The sequence below is a fragment of the Capsicum annuum genome, chromosome 4 (genome assembly GCF_002878395.1).
Source record: "Capsicum annuum cultivar UCD-10X-F1 chromosome 4, UCD10Xv1.1, whole genome shotgun sequence".
In the NCBI taxonomy this organism is placed as follows: Eukaryota; Viridiplantae; Streptophyta; class Magnoliopsida; order Solanales; family Solanaceae; genus Capsicum; species Capsicum annuum.
The window spans coordinates 160,858,182-160,873,861 of NC_061114.1; positions in this window are offsets into that span (position 1 = coordinate 160,858,182).

Sequence of the window (15,680 nt, forward strand, 5' to 3'; positions counted from 1 at the left end):
CAGTAAATCCATGTTATTAGTAAACACAGTAGTCAGAACTCAATATTTATTCCTATCATGATGTCAGATATAGTTACGTATGCATGCATATATTCTCACGTTCATATTAGTCAGTCACTTAGTATTGTTCATGTATATGAAACCCCTTGCATTCAGCTTACCTCACTTGCATACCAGTATATTCAAAGTACTGATGCATTTGCACTATGGTGTCTTATACCATAGGTTTAGAAGCCCGAGTGCCAAAGCATCAGTAGCATCCCGATTCAACAGTCAAAGTCAGTTGTGAGTCCTCATCCTTCAAGGACATGATGATTACATTATTATTTCAGTTTTTAGGTTATTTTAATAGTTTGGAGTTAGTTGGGGACATGTCCCATCAACTCCACAGTTTTCAGACAGTTTAGAGGCTTTTAGACTACAGCATATTTCAGATAGTTTATCTCAGTTTTGGGTATTGTCATACCCCATTATAGATATTGTATTATAGTTAGTATTAGTTCAGTTTTGAACCTTATGGCCTTACAACTTATATTCCACATATTTGCAATGTATTATTTAGTGCTCAATTATAGATATCAGTCATGGGTTAGCTTGTGGTCTTTCGGGATCATGAGCACCGTGTAGCGTTCCGGGTATCAGATTCGAGGCTTTACAATAATAGTCTTCTCTAATTGCTAATTTGGTAAGAGCACTGTTTTACAGTGTTGTTCATATGATATTGAGGATGGTTTTGAAACATGGGTTGAGGGTTTTGAATGCTTGTTGTTAAAAATACTTTTTCATCGTAGACATATGATTGTTCATACTTTAATTATGGTTTTGAACATGTGGGGTGAATGGGTATGGTGAACAAATAAGGGGATTGTGATTTCTCTAAACTTGTGACTTTTGAAGTAGTTATAACCACAACCCCACGTTGTGAAATCGGTTTTGAATATAAAAAATATGTATATTAAACTACTATTGAGCTATTGCATAATGTGAAAATTCAATGAAGCATAATGATTTGGAATTGAACCTTGTAGGGTCATGTAATTCCAAAAGCTAAAGTAAAATTAAACTTAGGGGGTGTAGCAACCAGCATTCTTGAACTAGAAATTGAATCATCAATTCTACGTGTGTAAACTCTAATCCCATGATTTATCATTGAATACATATGTCGTAATCTTTATCCTAGTGTGTGAAGTGCTTTCGAGGTAAAAAATGTCATAGGAACCACTTAGAGCAAAGTTGAGTTAAGAGCCTTTGTTTCAGCCAAATTTTGGTATTTGATTCTACAAAGATCAACTTTGAACGTGTATAACTTTTTATATATAGGGAATTTTTTCAGTTTAAGACCCACCAAATTGTATATGATTGAATTAGCTTTCCAATAATACTAATTTTGCCTTATTTTGATACCCGAACGAAAAGTTATGATCATTTTTGTCAGAATTAGTACGGGACTAACTTACCTCGTCTAGCTCCATGATGCGGAGTAATATTTTCCTGCATTCGTAAATACAATCTCAAGGGTGTTTTAGTCATTTCCCTTTGCCCCCAAGCACCCAAGTGACGGATTAAAACACCAAAAGGGCATTATTTGCCCACTTTTCATCATCAAATCCATCTGTAAACCCTTCCCATCCCAAGAACAAAAATCCAAGCCCTTTTCCCTAAGAAATCCAAGAATTCAAGCTTCCAAGTTCAAGAATCTTTAAGAAAACATCAAGAATGGATTTCTTTCACAAGTTCAACATTCAAGTTCCAAGATTCAAGCTTTCTTCCTTAAAATTCAAGGGTTCAAGTTCCAATTTCAGGTTTCTTCAAGAATTCGTTCAATTAAGGTATGTGGGTGTTCATCTATGGGTCCCTTTTCAACTAAAGAATGAATTTTTCTCTTATTATGGAGTTTTGTATGTTCAAGATGGATTAAATTCATGTGTTTCCTTAGTAGTTTGACTCTATTCAAGTCCAAGAGTGATTCCATGAGAAGTTAGGTTATCTTATGCTTTAATCTTTCATCTCCTATGTTATATTCAAGTGAATTTCATGTTATATTATCAAGTTATGATCTTAGTCATGTAACCATGTTGTTTTCCCATATTTTAAGACATTCTCATGGCCAAGTCCATGATTCCCACATGTTTGATGAAATGTCTATGTTTTGGGATCTTTGAACCATGATTACATTCTATAGTATTTCAAATTTGATATTGTATTTTCTTTATAATCATTCAGCGTTGGTAGGTTGTGAACACCCGATACCTATGTGTTTTACTGACTTCTATTTTCAAGTAACAAGTCAGTCAGACCATGGTTTGAATATCATATTCAGAACACCATGATCATGTTGAGCGTTATCAGTTTATATGTTTATAATTACCTAAGAATTCGTATGCACTATTATTTTCAAAATACCATGACCTAAACTTATTAGTTATCAATTATCAATGCATGCATCAGTTAGTACTTCAGTGTCTTTAGTTGGGAGTAGGATTTAGCACCGAGCGAATGTAGGGATGGCAGCTTCCCCATCAGTTAGGATGAGTCGTTAGTAACAGTCTCTATATTCCAGAACTACATAGACAGCGTAGGATATAAGGGGTCACCCATCAGTTTAGGCTTAACACCCTGGTCCTTCGAGATATCAGCCTTGTGGATTCACATCGTCAACCAATGTTAGTACCCGTGGCATGATACTAACATCCTTCCAACTAGGGTTATAGGTTGGACCCCGATTAGCTTAGATTGGGGAATATTGGTTAGATGATACCTTTCACAGTTTTAGTCAGTATTCAGTATGTCTCAAATCAGGTTTACTTGACCAAGCACACAGATTTTCAGCTATTCAATTATATAGATTTCATTGTTTCAGATTACAACTCAAGTAAAAAACATATTTATGCTTGGTTTTGCATTCTCAATTTTAATGTTAATGTCATTTTTCACATTCAGTGCCCATGCATGATCCTCGATAGTTTTACAGTTTATTCAATTTTACTTAAAATTTACATACAGTATTCATGTTTTATCGCCTCCCAGCTTCAGTTTTACTTATTCTACAGAAGTAAAGATTTAAGTAACTAAGTGTAGTGATTCACCAGCTTATCAAATTATGTTTGTTACTCATACTTTAAGATACTTCAGTTTTTAGTTTATTTCAGTCTCTTGGTGAGTCTACTTGCACTTGGCATGCATGTTTTAAGGTTATATGTGAAATCAGTTTTACTTATTGCATTCACCCCCACTTACTCAGTACATTTCAAAGTACTGATCCACATATATGTCTATGTACTACATTGTCTCATAATATAGGTACCAGTTATAGCCTACATGGTATAATCAAACAGTTTGCAGCTTTCAGCCCGCAAGTGATGATTTCTCTTATTTCAAGAACTCTAGTCAGTACTAGTTCACGTAGTTTTCTTTGATTATTCATATGTATTGATTTGTGGTAGTTGGAGGAATGTCCCAACTATTTACAGTCAGTATAGTAGAGGCTTCATAGATAGTCAGGCAGAGTCATGAAATGTAAATTTTAGTTTTCTCTTCAGTTTTATCAGGAAGTAAACTTTATTAGTATTATAATTATCCAGATTATGCCATGATTATATTTCCACACAACAAACTTAGCTATTTTATATATTCTAAATCAGTTGCTCAAGTAGTATTCCAGTTCATGGGTTAGCTTGGGATCACTTGTAGTTCCAAGCACCGTGTTACGACTAGGGGGTTATCTCAGATTGTGATGGGGGTTGTGAATTTGGCATATTGATGTTACCTGGCAAGTTTAGTTGGTATGAGGATACCAACAATGTATGCCTTATCATGTAATGTGGCTCAATTAATGGGAATGTTTGATAAATTAATTGGGCTTCAAAAGAGGATTGTGTAGCTGATCATGAAAGTAGAGGTCCCGAGGGACCAATACTAAAAACCACAGTAGCAAACTCCAGGGTCTACATGACTGGGTAGTTCGAGTTTCCCTTATTATTATCATATGATTAAGAGGTTTGAGTCCCCCATACTATATTACATAATTGGGTGTTTGAGTCACCTTGATATGCTGGGAGGTTCGAGTCTTCCATGGTGCATATGTACATCTTCTAGTTCGTGCAGTTGTATACACTGAGCCTTTCCAGCTGGGGGAGATCTGGGCCCATATAGCCCGTGAATGCCTTCTTATGTTATGACGATTGAGCTACACAAATCCAGGCTAAAGTTTTAAAGTACATGATAATCCTTATTTCCTATCCAGGCATGTGATATATATATATATATGCATTTTATTATGTGCATTGGTTTTGAATAATTCTAAAATGTTAATCATGACACTGTTATCCTTATTCCTAAGTTACATTCTAGTGTTCAACCCTCTAACCATCTTTTAAAGTTGTATCCCCACGCTATGCAGGCACCGGAGATACCTCTATTTTTTTTGCGCAGAGTTAGGGGATTGGCTTGGTTCTTTAGTTCATTGTGGTAAAGTGGTGAGCTTCCATTCTTCGAAAGGCTTAGGCATTTTATCAGTTTCCATTCTTAGATTTGAGTCGATAGTTTTCATTATCATTAGTATTATCATTTTCATTATTAGAGTCAGGGACATGTCCCGACCAGGACTGGTTTTGGTTCTTTTGCATAGAAGCTTTGTTGGATTACTATGTACTTGGGTGATATTAGTTGGATGTGTTTGGTCGGTTGTCGGTTATCGGTTATAGACATAACTTTTATTCTTTAAACTTGTCTTGTGTTATCTTGTTATATGTTTGACATTCAACCATTATTGGGTGGTGTATGGTGTTTGGTTAGGTTCAGGGGGTGGTCTCCGATCCATGGTGGATTGTAGATGTTCGTCACGGCCAGGCCCTGATTCAGGTCGTGACATTTACTAACAAACAAGTAACATTAGAAGTGATTTTTCAACTAAAGGCACATACTAATTTATACTCAACTCCTTAGAGACTAAAGGTATGTCCAAATATCTGAATGGAAGTTTTTCCTCGTTAAATCACAAAAACTCTATTATATCCTGCCTAATAGCATTTGACACCCAAAAAAGTAAATAACACTCCTATATACATTTGCTTCTAGTCTTGAGGCATGAGAAAACTTGAGGAAAGCTTCATGAAGAAGCCTAACAGAAACCAAATCAACTCTAGGAAACATAAGTAAATCATCTGCAAAGCGAATGTGAGTAAGTATAGTGTCTGACATCTAGGATGAAAATTAAAATTTTCATTCTTCTTTAGATGGACAAGTTTCCTCTGCCTAGATGTTCCATAGCAATAACAAACAAAGAGGGTGACATAGGATCCCCTTTTTTTTATACCTATCTTACTCTTAAAGGGTTTTGCAAACCCTTCATTCAACATTAAAGAATAGGAAACAATAATGGTACAAGCCATAATCCACTGAATAAACTTTATTAGAAAGCCTAGATCAATAAGCATTTTTCTCAGAAATCTCCACTCTAGAGTATCATAAGCCTTTCTAAGATCTACCTTCAAGACACACCATGGGGAAATTCATTTCCTAGTATAACTTTTAAATAGTTCACGTCTAAACAAAATATTGTCAAGAATACTCTGTTATTTTATTTGTACTTCGAGTACACAGAATCTGTGTATGTAGAACATAACTTCAACTAGAGTTCAAGTATAAACAAGAACACAATGAAGTATATCAAATACCCTCAACACAAGATCAAACTGACCTTTTCAAAAGGTGTATTTTATTCTTTCAGAAAGTAGATGAAACAGAAATGAATAAGGCCAAGTCATTTGAAGTCACGGAGTTTTCTTAAGGAAATAACTCCCCTCACTGTACCCGAGGTTGTGGAATTTTTTCTCCCAGGATAAAATGGCCAAACAAACCAATTGTAGCGGTACCTCAAATAATTGGAATATCTTCGAACGCACAGAACATTTAGATTGATTACACAGAGTAATTTGTAAGACAGGAAGTATTTTGTATTCTAAAATTTTTTGTATGTAAACCTGTGGATCAAAGCAGGTTTATATAGCCACAAGATGCCTCTTCTGAAAAGTGGCAAAGGTTCATCTAAAAGGTGTAACCTTTTCTAAAAATTTATGTCCGTTCATCCAAACAGTGTGACTGTTCTGAACAGTCCTGCCATTTCGTGAATAAGTGTGTCAGTTTGTCGAAAAAATGCATCATTTTACTGAAACAGTGCATCAGTTCACCGAAATAGTGGCACCAGTTCGATGAAGTATTGCATTAGTTCGAACTTCTATATGCATGTATAAATGGAGTACCAAAACCAAAAAATATTTTACTGTGTTTTTTGTATTTTTGGATTAGATTTCTGTCTGGATTTCTTTATTTTTGTCAACTAAACTTTTTCCAAAAAGATAGATCGCATCGATCGATCATTTGCCAAATCCAAATCTAAATCCAAATCCAAAGCCAAGCCAAGCGAGCGACGAAGGCGGTGTGAGGCATCTCTTATTTCTTGCCTCACTTACCATGTGGAGTAAGTGTTCTTATTATAAACACTCCAAAGTTCCCTTCTCCCACCAATGTGGGAGAATTGGTGAACTTTCCAATTTGGAGTACACTTTCTAAAGTGGGTGTCTCCTTTTCTCCACCACTTTCCATTTTCCATTCACACTTCATACACACTTTGAACCCAACAATCCCCCACATGAATGGGGAATGGCTATTTTTCATAAAATTTGTACGGACATGTATGTGATCATCAAGCAAAAACTGATTGCATATGGATAAGTGGGTTTTCCTTTGAACTTTTCGTAGTGAACATGCATCAGATGCACTTGGTCAATCTATATATGTGATATCTTTGAACTGTCGAGCTTTAATGTACACCTAGACAATACATGTCACACAACCAGCCTTTTAACATTTATGGTTCTCATGGTTTTGTTCTTTTCAGCCATGAACACATCCCGGTTTCATAAGAGCTTAGAGAATAGGCCTTTACCAATATTCTCCTTGAAGCGGCTTCCACTTTACCATCACATAGGTAATTTCTAAACGGTCAATCCTGTAGATTAAACTATTTGGTCAAATCTGCCAAATTTAGATAATCATTAAAAGACTTTTCACCTTAAGTCTTATCCTAGTTTATTGTACATTGTCTGCATCATAAGAATGAGTTGGGTAATTGTCAATGTTGAACCTACCAAACATAACTTTGGTTGATCTCCTTGAACCTAGCTCTTAGGATCTCTAGTATGCTAGGTAGAGTTACCGTCATGTTGACTTGTCCTAGGCCTTAAACCCATTCCCTTGGATGTCTTTTCTACTTCTTCTCTAGATAGGCCTTTTGTAAGTGGATCCGACATATTATCCTTTGACTTTACATAGTCTACAATGATAATTCCACTAGAGAGAAGTTCTCTAACGATATTATGTCTTTGTCTTATATGATGAGATTTACCATTATACATCATACTCCCTGCCCTACCTATTGCCACTTGGCTATCACAATGTATACATACTGGTACCACTGGATTGGGCCAATATGGAATATCTTTCAAGAAATTCTGGAGCTATTCTGCTTCTTCACCGGCTTTATCTAATGCAATAAATTCGGATTCCATTATAGAGCGAGTGATACAAGTCTATTTGGATGATTTCCAAGAAACTTCTCCTCCACCGATAGTAAATACATATCTACTTATGGATTTTACTTCGTTCAATTCGGTGATCCAATTTGCATCACTATATCCTTCAAGTACCGCAGGATATTTATTATAATGCAAAGCAAAGTTTTGAGTGTATTTAAGACACCCTAAAACTCTTTTCATTGCCATCCAATGAGTTTGCTGGGATTACTCGTGTACCGACTTAATTTATTGATAGCGCATGCTATGTCTGGTTGTATACAGTTCACTATATACATTAAACATCCCAATACTCTTGCGTACTCTAATTGCGAATCACTTTTACCTTCATTCTTTCGAAGTGCAAAGCTCGCATCCAATAGAGTCTTGGCAATACCAAATTCCATATACTTGAACTTGTCAGGTACCTTTTTGATATAATGAGACTGTGACAATGCCAACCATTGTGGAGTTTGATGGATTCTTATGCCTAAGATCACATCTGCAACTCCAAGGTCTTTCATATCAAACTTGCTCTCAGCATTCTTTTTGTTATATTTATGTCAGAAATGTCTTACTGATGATCAACATATCATCTACATATAAACAAACAATGACTTGGTGATTTCGAGTGTCTTTAATATAAACACATTTATCACATTCATTTATTTTGAATCCGTTTGCCAACATGGTTTGGTCAAATTTCTAATGCCATTGATTAGGTTCTTGCTTTAGTCCATACAATGACTTAATAAATCTACACACCTTATTCTCCTTCCCTAGAACCATAAAACCCTCAGGTTGTTCCATGTAAATTTCTTCCTCCAATTCTCCATTTAGGAAAGCGGTTTTCACATCCATTTGATGGATTTTAAGACCATATACCATAGCCAAGGCAATTAGCATTCGAATTGATGTTATCCTTGTTACTGGCGAGTATGTATCGAAGTAATCAAGTCCTTCTTTTTGTTTGAAGCCTTTTACTACAAGTCTTGCCTTGTATTTTTCAATAGTACCACCTGCTTTCATCTTCCTTTTGAATATCCATTTAGAACCTAAAGTTTTATTTCTGGGAGGAAGGTCAATCAATTCCCATGTATGGTTGCTTAAAATTGAATCTATCTCACTATTGATTGCCTCTTTCCTAAAGGATGAATCCGAAGATGCTATCGCTTTCTTAAATGTTTGAGGCTCATTTTCCAAAAGAAATGTCACAAAATCCAATCCAAACGAAGTAGTCGTTCTCTGATGTGTACTACGTCTTGGATTTTCTTTATTATGTTCATTCTCAATTGGTTTATTACGAGGTCATTTAGATCCTCCGCTAGACTGTTCATATCTAAGTTTATACGGGTAAATGTTTTCAAAGAATTCAGCATTAATGTTCGGATTTATAAACCAAAAACTGACATGCTTTACTACTTTTAGCATATCCTATGAACACGCAGTCCATCGTCTTAGGTCCTATCTTAACCCTTTTAGGCACAGGAACTTGGACCTTGCTAGACACCCCCACACTTTGAAATATTTCAAGTTGGGTTTTCTTCCTTTCCACTTTTCATAAGGAATTGATTGTGTCTTACTATGGGGATCTCTATTGAGTATACAGTTGGCCGTAAGGATAGCCTCCCCCCCATAAGTTTTGCGGTAAACCAGAACTTATAAGTAAGGCATTTATCATTTCCTTCAAAGTTTGATTTTTTCTTTCCGCAATTCCATTAGATTGAGGTGAATATGGGTTCGCAGTTTGATGGATTATTCCATTCTCTACACATATTTACGCAAAGGGAGATTCATATTCTCCGCCCCTATCACTTCTTATCATTTTGATCTTTTTTTCTAATTGATTTTCAACTTCAGTTTTATATTGCCTAAACGCATCTATTGTTTCATCCTTACTATTTAGCAAGTAGACATAGCAATATCTAGTGCAATCGTCAATAAAAGTTATGAAATACTTTTTCCCACCCTGTGATTGTGTTGACTTCATATCACAAATGTCAGTGTGTATTAAGTCTAAGGGATTGGAATTCCTTTCAACGGACTTATAAGGATGCTTTGCATACTTCGATTCCACACACGTTTGACACTTTAATTTATTGCAATCAAATTTTGGCAAAACTTCTAAGTTACTCTATTTTCATAACATTTTCTAATTAACATGGCCTAAATGTTCATGCCATAAATCACAAGACTCAAGAAAATAAGAAGAATTCAAACTTTTATTTACTTCAACAGTTATTACATTCATCTTATAAAGGCTTTCGGTCAGATAGTTTTTTCCTACATACATTTCTCCTTTGCTACTTACAATTTTTCCAGAAATGGTTACACATTTGAATTCATTCTTGTCTAGAAGTGAAACAGAAATTAAATTCCTACGTAACTCCGGAACATACAAGACATTGTTAAGTGTCAAGACCTTTTCGGAAGTCATCTTTAAGCAAATTTTTCATGTTCCTTCTCCTTGTCCGTAGCGAAGTTAGTCATTTAGATCATTTCTTCTACTTAAGCCAGAGCGAATGATGAAAACAACTTCTTTTTGGCACATACATGGCGGGTGGCACCAGAATCCATCCACCATTCGCGATGATTCCCCATCAAGTTGCATTCTGAGAACATAGCACACAGATCATCGCATTCTTTGTTGGATTCAATCATATTTGCTTGATCCTTCTTCTTTTCTTTCTTTGGGGCATAACAATCTGTGGACTTGTGGACAATCTTGACACAGTTGAAGTATTTTCCCTTGAACTTTTTCTTGGGTTGATTGCTTCCTTGTTTAGCTTTCTTCCTTTTCTTGAAATTATTTTGGTCATCTTCTACAATATGTGCTCCATTAATTGTAGAATTCTCCTTTGACCTTCTTTCGGTAGCTTTATTATCCTCTTCAATACGAAGTTAGACAATAAGATCTTCAACAATCATCTCCTTGTGTTTATGCTTTAAGTAGTTTTTGAAGTCTTTCCACAAAGGTGGTAGCTTCTCAACTATCGCTGCTACTTGGAAAGCATCATTCACAATTAAACCTTCTGCTAAGAGATCATGTATGATGACTTATAACTCTTGTACTTGAGAGACAATAGATTCGCTATCTATCATTTTGAAGTCCAGGAACCATGCAACAAGAAATTTCTTAATTCCCGCATCCTCCATCTTATATTTTTGTTCAAGTGCCCCCCATAGTTCCTTTGATGTCTTGGTTCCACTATAAATATTCTAGAGGTCGTCTTGGAGACCACTCAGAATATAATTCCTGCAAAGGAAGTCCGAATGTTTCCAAGCTTCTACAAAAATGAAGCGGTCTTTGTTCGAGGTTCCCTCGGGCACCTCAAGAGCGTCTTCGCTAGTGAATCGTTGCAGACATAAAGTGGTGAGGTAAAAGGACATCTTTTGCTACCACCGCTTGAAGTCAATGCCCAAAAATTTTTTGGGCTTCTCCACCTGTGCCATTGTTGGCAGAGTATTTGTGAGACAACTGTGGATGAAAGCAGGTTTATATAGCCACAAGATGCCTCTTCTGAAAAGTGGCAAAGGTTCATCTAAAAGGTGTAACCTTTTTTGAAAATTCATGTCCATTCATCCAAACAACGTGACTATTTTGAATAGGCATGCCATTTCGTGAATAAGTGTGTTAGTTTGTCGAAATAATACATCAGTTCACCGAAATAGTGGCACCAGTTCGATGAAGTATTGCATCAGTTCGGAACTTCTTATTGCATTTTTTGTATTTTTGGAGTAGATTTCTGTCTGGATTTCTTTATTTCCGTCAAATAAACTTTGTCCAAATAGATAGATCTCATCGATCAATTATTTGCCAAATCCAAATCCGAGCGACGACGACGATGGCGCAAGGCATGTCTTATTTCTTGTCTCACTTACCATGTGGAGTAATTGTTCTTATTATAAACACTCCAAAGTTCCCTTCTCCCATCAATGTGGGAGACTTAGAGAACTTTCCAATTTGGAGTACACTTTCTAAATTGGGTGTCTCCTTTCCTCCACCATTTTCCATTTTCCATTTTCCATTCACACTTCATTCACACTTTGAACCCAACATACTCTTTCCCTCTACAAAGCAAATTGAGAAGGTCTAATAGTTCCATGAAACACCAAGTTTACTCTTTTAGTCAAAATATTATCTATCACTTTATATAAGGTAGTACAACATGCAATATGTCTAAAATCCTTTACCTTTGTAGGAAATGGAACTTTGGGCACCAAATTAATAGTTGTTGTGTTGATCATATATTACATCATGTCAGTTGCAAAAAATTCTTAACAACTGCAACCAAGTCATGCTTGACAACCTCCCAATTCTCAGCAAGGAACTCAAAAAGAAATTCATCAACTCCAGGTGCCTTTTTCTTTGTATATCTTTCATTGTTGCAATAATTTATTTATTAGTTACCTTTTGTATAAGCATTCTTTGATGATGAATTGTGAGAATAGGACCTTCTTGAACCACTGCAGTATTTAAACAAGGCAATTCAGTTGCACATTTACCCATCAATGAGATGAATGTTGCAATAGATTTGTTCTCAATCATGTTAGGATCAGTCGACTTGACCCCTACTTTTGTATAGATAGAGGTAATAGTGTTATAACTATTCTTCATTCCATTGAGCATGAAAGTACTTTGAATTGGAATCACCACAAGTAATCCGAAGAGTTCTAGATTTTTTCCTTAAGATTTATTCCTCTATAGTGCTCCACTTTTGAATTCAGCTAATTGCATTTTCTTGCTCAAAAAACATAGAAAAATACTGATCATCCTTTAGTTGCTGCTAGACAATATTTTAGATTTATTTAGCCTAATCCAGTCTTTGTCGATAAGTTGCCATAAATTTGTTTGAGTCTTTCAACTTCAGCTTCAAGTCTTTCATCTTAGCCCATAAGTTCCGCATAGCATTGTCCTTGTAATGCCTTTACCAAACCTCTTCAATAATGCCATCAAAACTGAGGGAGTTCCATGATATTCACATAAACTTTAAAGGGCTTAGGATGAAGTAACCCCTGCTGGTAATATTTAATTAGGATAGGAGAATGATCAGATATTGAAGGATTCAAAAAATCTACTTCCACATGACTAAACTGTTGTATCCATTGAAAATTCCCTAAGGCCCAATCAATCTTGCTATAAACTCTAGTTGCATCTCCGTGTTTATTTCACTAGGTGAAATGCCATCTTTAGACCTAAGAGGAGTAAGTTGAATTGCATCAATCATATATTAAAACCCTTGAGTCTCAACTATAGTAACTGGAGATCCTATTCTGTCCTCATAGTTTAGAACATTGTTAAAATCATCACTAAGAATCCATGGGATTTGCACAAAACCATTTAACTATTAAAGGTCTCTCTATAAACTTGTCCTCTGTTGAATATTATTCTGTGCATACACCACACCAATAAATGTTGAAAATTGAGCACTTGGCTCCTCAACTTTACAATGAATAAACTAGTCAAATGCTGCAAGGACTAAAGTTGAATATTACTTCTCCATAAAACCCAAATCCTACCATGGGGTGCACTAGGAAAGTTACAGTAAGCATTACACCCTTGTGCCACCTTTGTTGAACTTTTTAAGTTTTTTTTGCCTAACTTTAGTATCTATACAACCTAAGACATCTACTTTATTCTTTTAAGGAAAGAGCTGAAGAGTTGCATCACATTTTGTTAGGGCCTGATTTAGGCCCCTAATATTCCAGGTGGTCAGAATCATGGTGGTTGAAAAGTATGAGAAGTTGAGCAAGTAATACTCAACTCTCTAGGCATTTCAGCAGAACCATTGTAAGTTTCATGGGGAAGTTTGGCAAAAGTCCACTTCCCAAATCGTTTTTGAAATTTATCCACCAAGTTTTTTTAATTTGAAGAATGGACACTTTTATGGGACCACAAAAATAAAATGCAAATCTAACACTCAAATTACAAAATCTATATTTTAGCTCCTTTTCCCATTTCAACCCTAATTTTGTTAAAACTACACTTTAGTCCATCTTGAAAAATATAAATATTGAATAAATAATTAAAAAAAAAATCCCAAATCTTCTCAACCGATCCACTAGCAACCACCCTATTTTGGCACCATTTCCTCAATTTTCCGACCATTTTCCAGCCATTTTTCGTCGAATTTTCCGGCATCCATCAGAAAGTGAAATTATCTCCATTGTTATAAGCCTTTTTCGATTATTTTTAACTCCAATTTTTCTTCCATTTTCATACAAAAATCTCAAAATTTAGTCCCACATTTTGAAATCAATTCTTGGGTCAATAGCAACATTCCAATACTCCTTAGGTTGTTTGTAAGCTGAAATTCGTCGAATTATTCCGGTGGTCGTCGGAAAAGGGTCAATCGTGCACTGTACGGCCAGCAGCTAGGAAGAAGATGACTTCAGTCTATCAATTCTAGGCGCATAAACCACTATTCAAGTCTATTGAATACTATTATCGAGGTATATCATGTCTATTATAGATTACGTGGTTGTTGGTGGTATATTTTTTGGTGAATGGGAGGAGAGTCCTAAATGTTGGGTTTGGAAAACTGCGTCTAAGGAGACGATGTCCATTGCCCTTTGTCGCAACGGTTCATACGCCGACATGGTTAAAAAGGTAATGGAGAGCGATAAATTAAGTTGTGATCAAAGCGAGTCGTTAATTAGTTACTTGATGAACGGGAGGGGGAAAATCCATTCAACGTTCATAAGGAATGATAGACACGTGGAATTATATATGCTTTGCGTTGATTCTGATAACTCCAGACCTATATTGTGGGTTAAAGTTTTTGAAAGGTCCCGGGAAGAAGCTTCCACATCAGCCCCACCCCCACCCCCGAATATGGATGATACGTCAACGATTTCATTGGGTGTGATGAATGGGATAATAGTGAAGATTATGAAGAAGAGAAGTGTGGAGGAGGTGAGGACGGGCAGCTCGAACCACAAAGAAGCCACTCTTTCTAAGACGGCACCAATCTTTTTTTAGGACAAACATTCAAGGATAAGAAAACATTAAAACTTTTGTCGAAGCAGGCGTCAGTGAAAATGTCATTCAATTACACAACTCTGAAGAGTAGTAAGAAATATTTGAGGGTGAGATGCGAAGATCATACTTGCCGGTGAATGGTGCGCGCATGTGCTATCGGAGAATCGGGTTGGTTTCACGACCACAAGTACGTGGGAGAGCATACTTGTGGCATTGATCATGTCACGGGAAAGAACAAGAATGTCATCGTGGAGGTCATTGCCTTACTTATTTTGAACTTTTTCGTCGACAACAAAGGTCCAAGCCCAAAATACTTGTGGCATTGATCATGTCACGGGAAAGAACAAGAATGTCATCGTAGAGGTCATTGCCTTACTTATTTTGAACTTTTTCATCGACAACAAAGGTCCAAGCCCAAAAGAGATCGAGAGGATCGTATTTAGGGAGCTACATTACAGGCCGAGCTATTGGAAGTATTAGATGGCAGGCGTCATTGCGAAGAACATAGTTTGAGGTATGCCCGAGCATGGATATCCAGTGCTTCCCATATTTTCATATATTTTCAACGGCCTCAACCCCTGGTCTATTAATTTCCTCAGGGCCGATGAGGAGTCTGGTAGGTTTATTTATTACTTTATGGTGTTTGGGGCTTCCATCCGTGGATATACACACATAAGAAAGGTCGTTGCCGTTGATGGCACGCATTTGTCCGGCAAGTACGAGGGCGTGTTGCTATTTGCTGTCGCTCAAGATATGCAGAATCATATCTATCCCTTAGCGTATTGTGTGGTAGATAAGGAGAACGATGCATCGTGGGGCTTCTTCTTTGAGAAGATTAAGGCCCTTGTCGTCGATGAACCAGCGCTGTGCGTTATCTCCGACAGGCATGTAAGCATAGCCAACGGCCTCACAAGGCATTATCCACTTGTGCATCACGGTGTTTGTATGAGGCATCTCAGTGAAAATCTTTGAATAAATAACCATTGTTTCGATGCTCTCTATTTGTACTACCATGCAGCCAAGGCGTACACGTTAGAAGAATTTAATGACTACTTCAATGCCCTTAAAGAAAGATGCCCCAGCACAGCAGCTTGCCTCGAGCATGAAGTAGGATTTGAAAAGTGGAG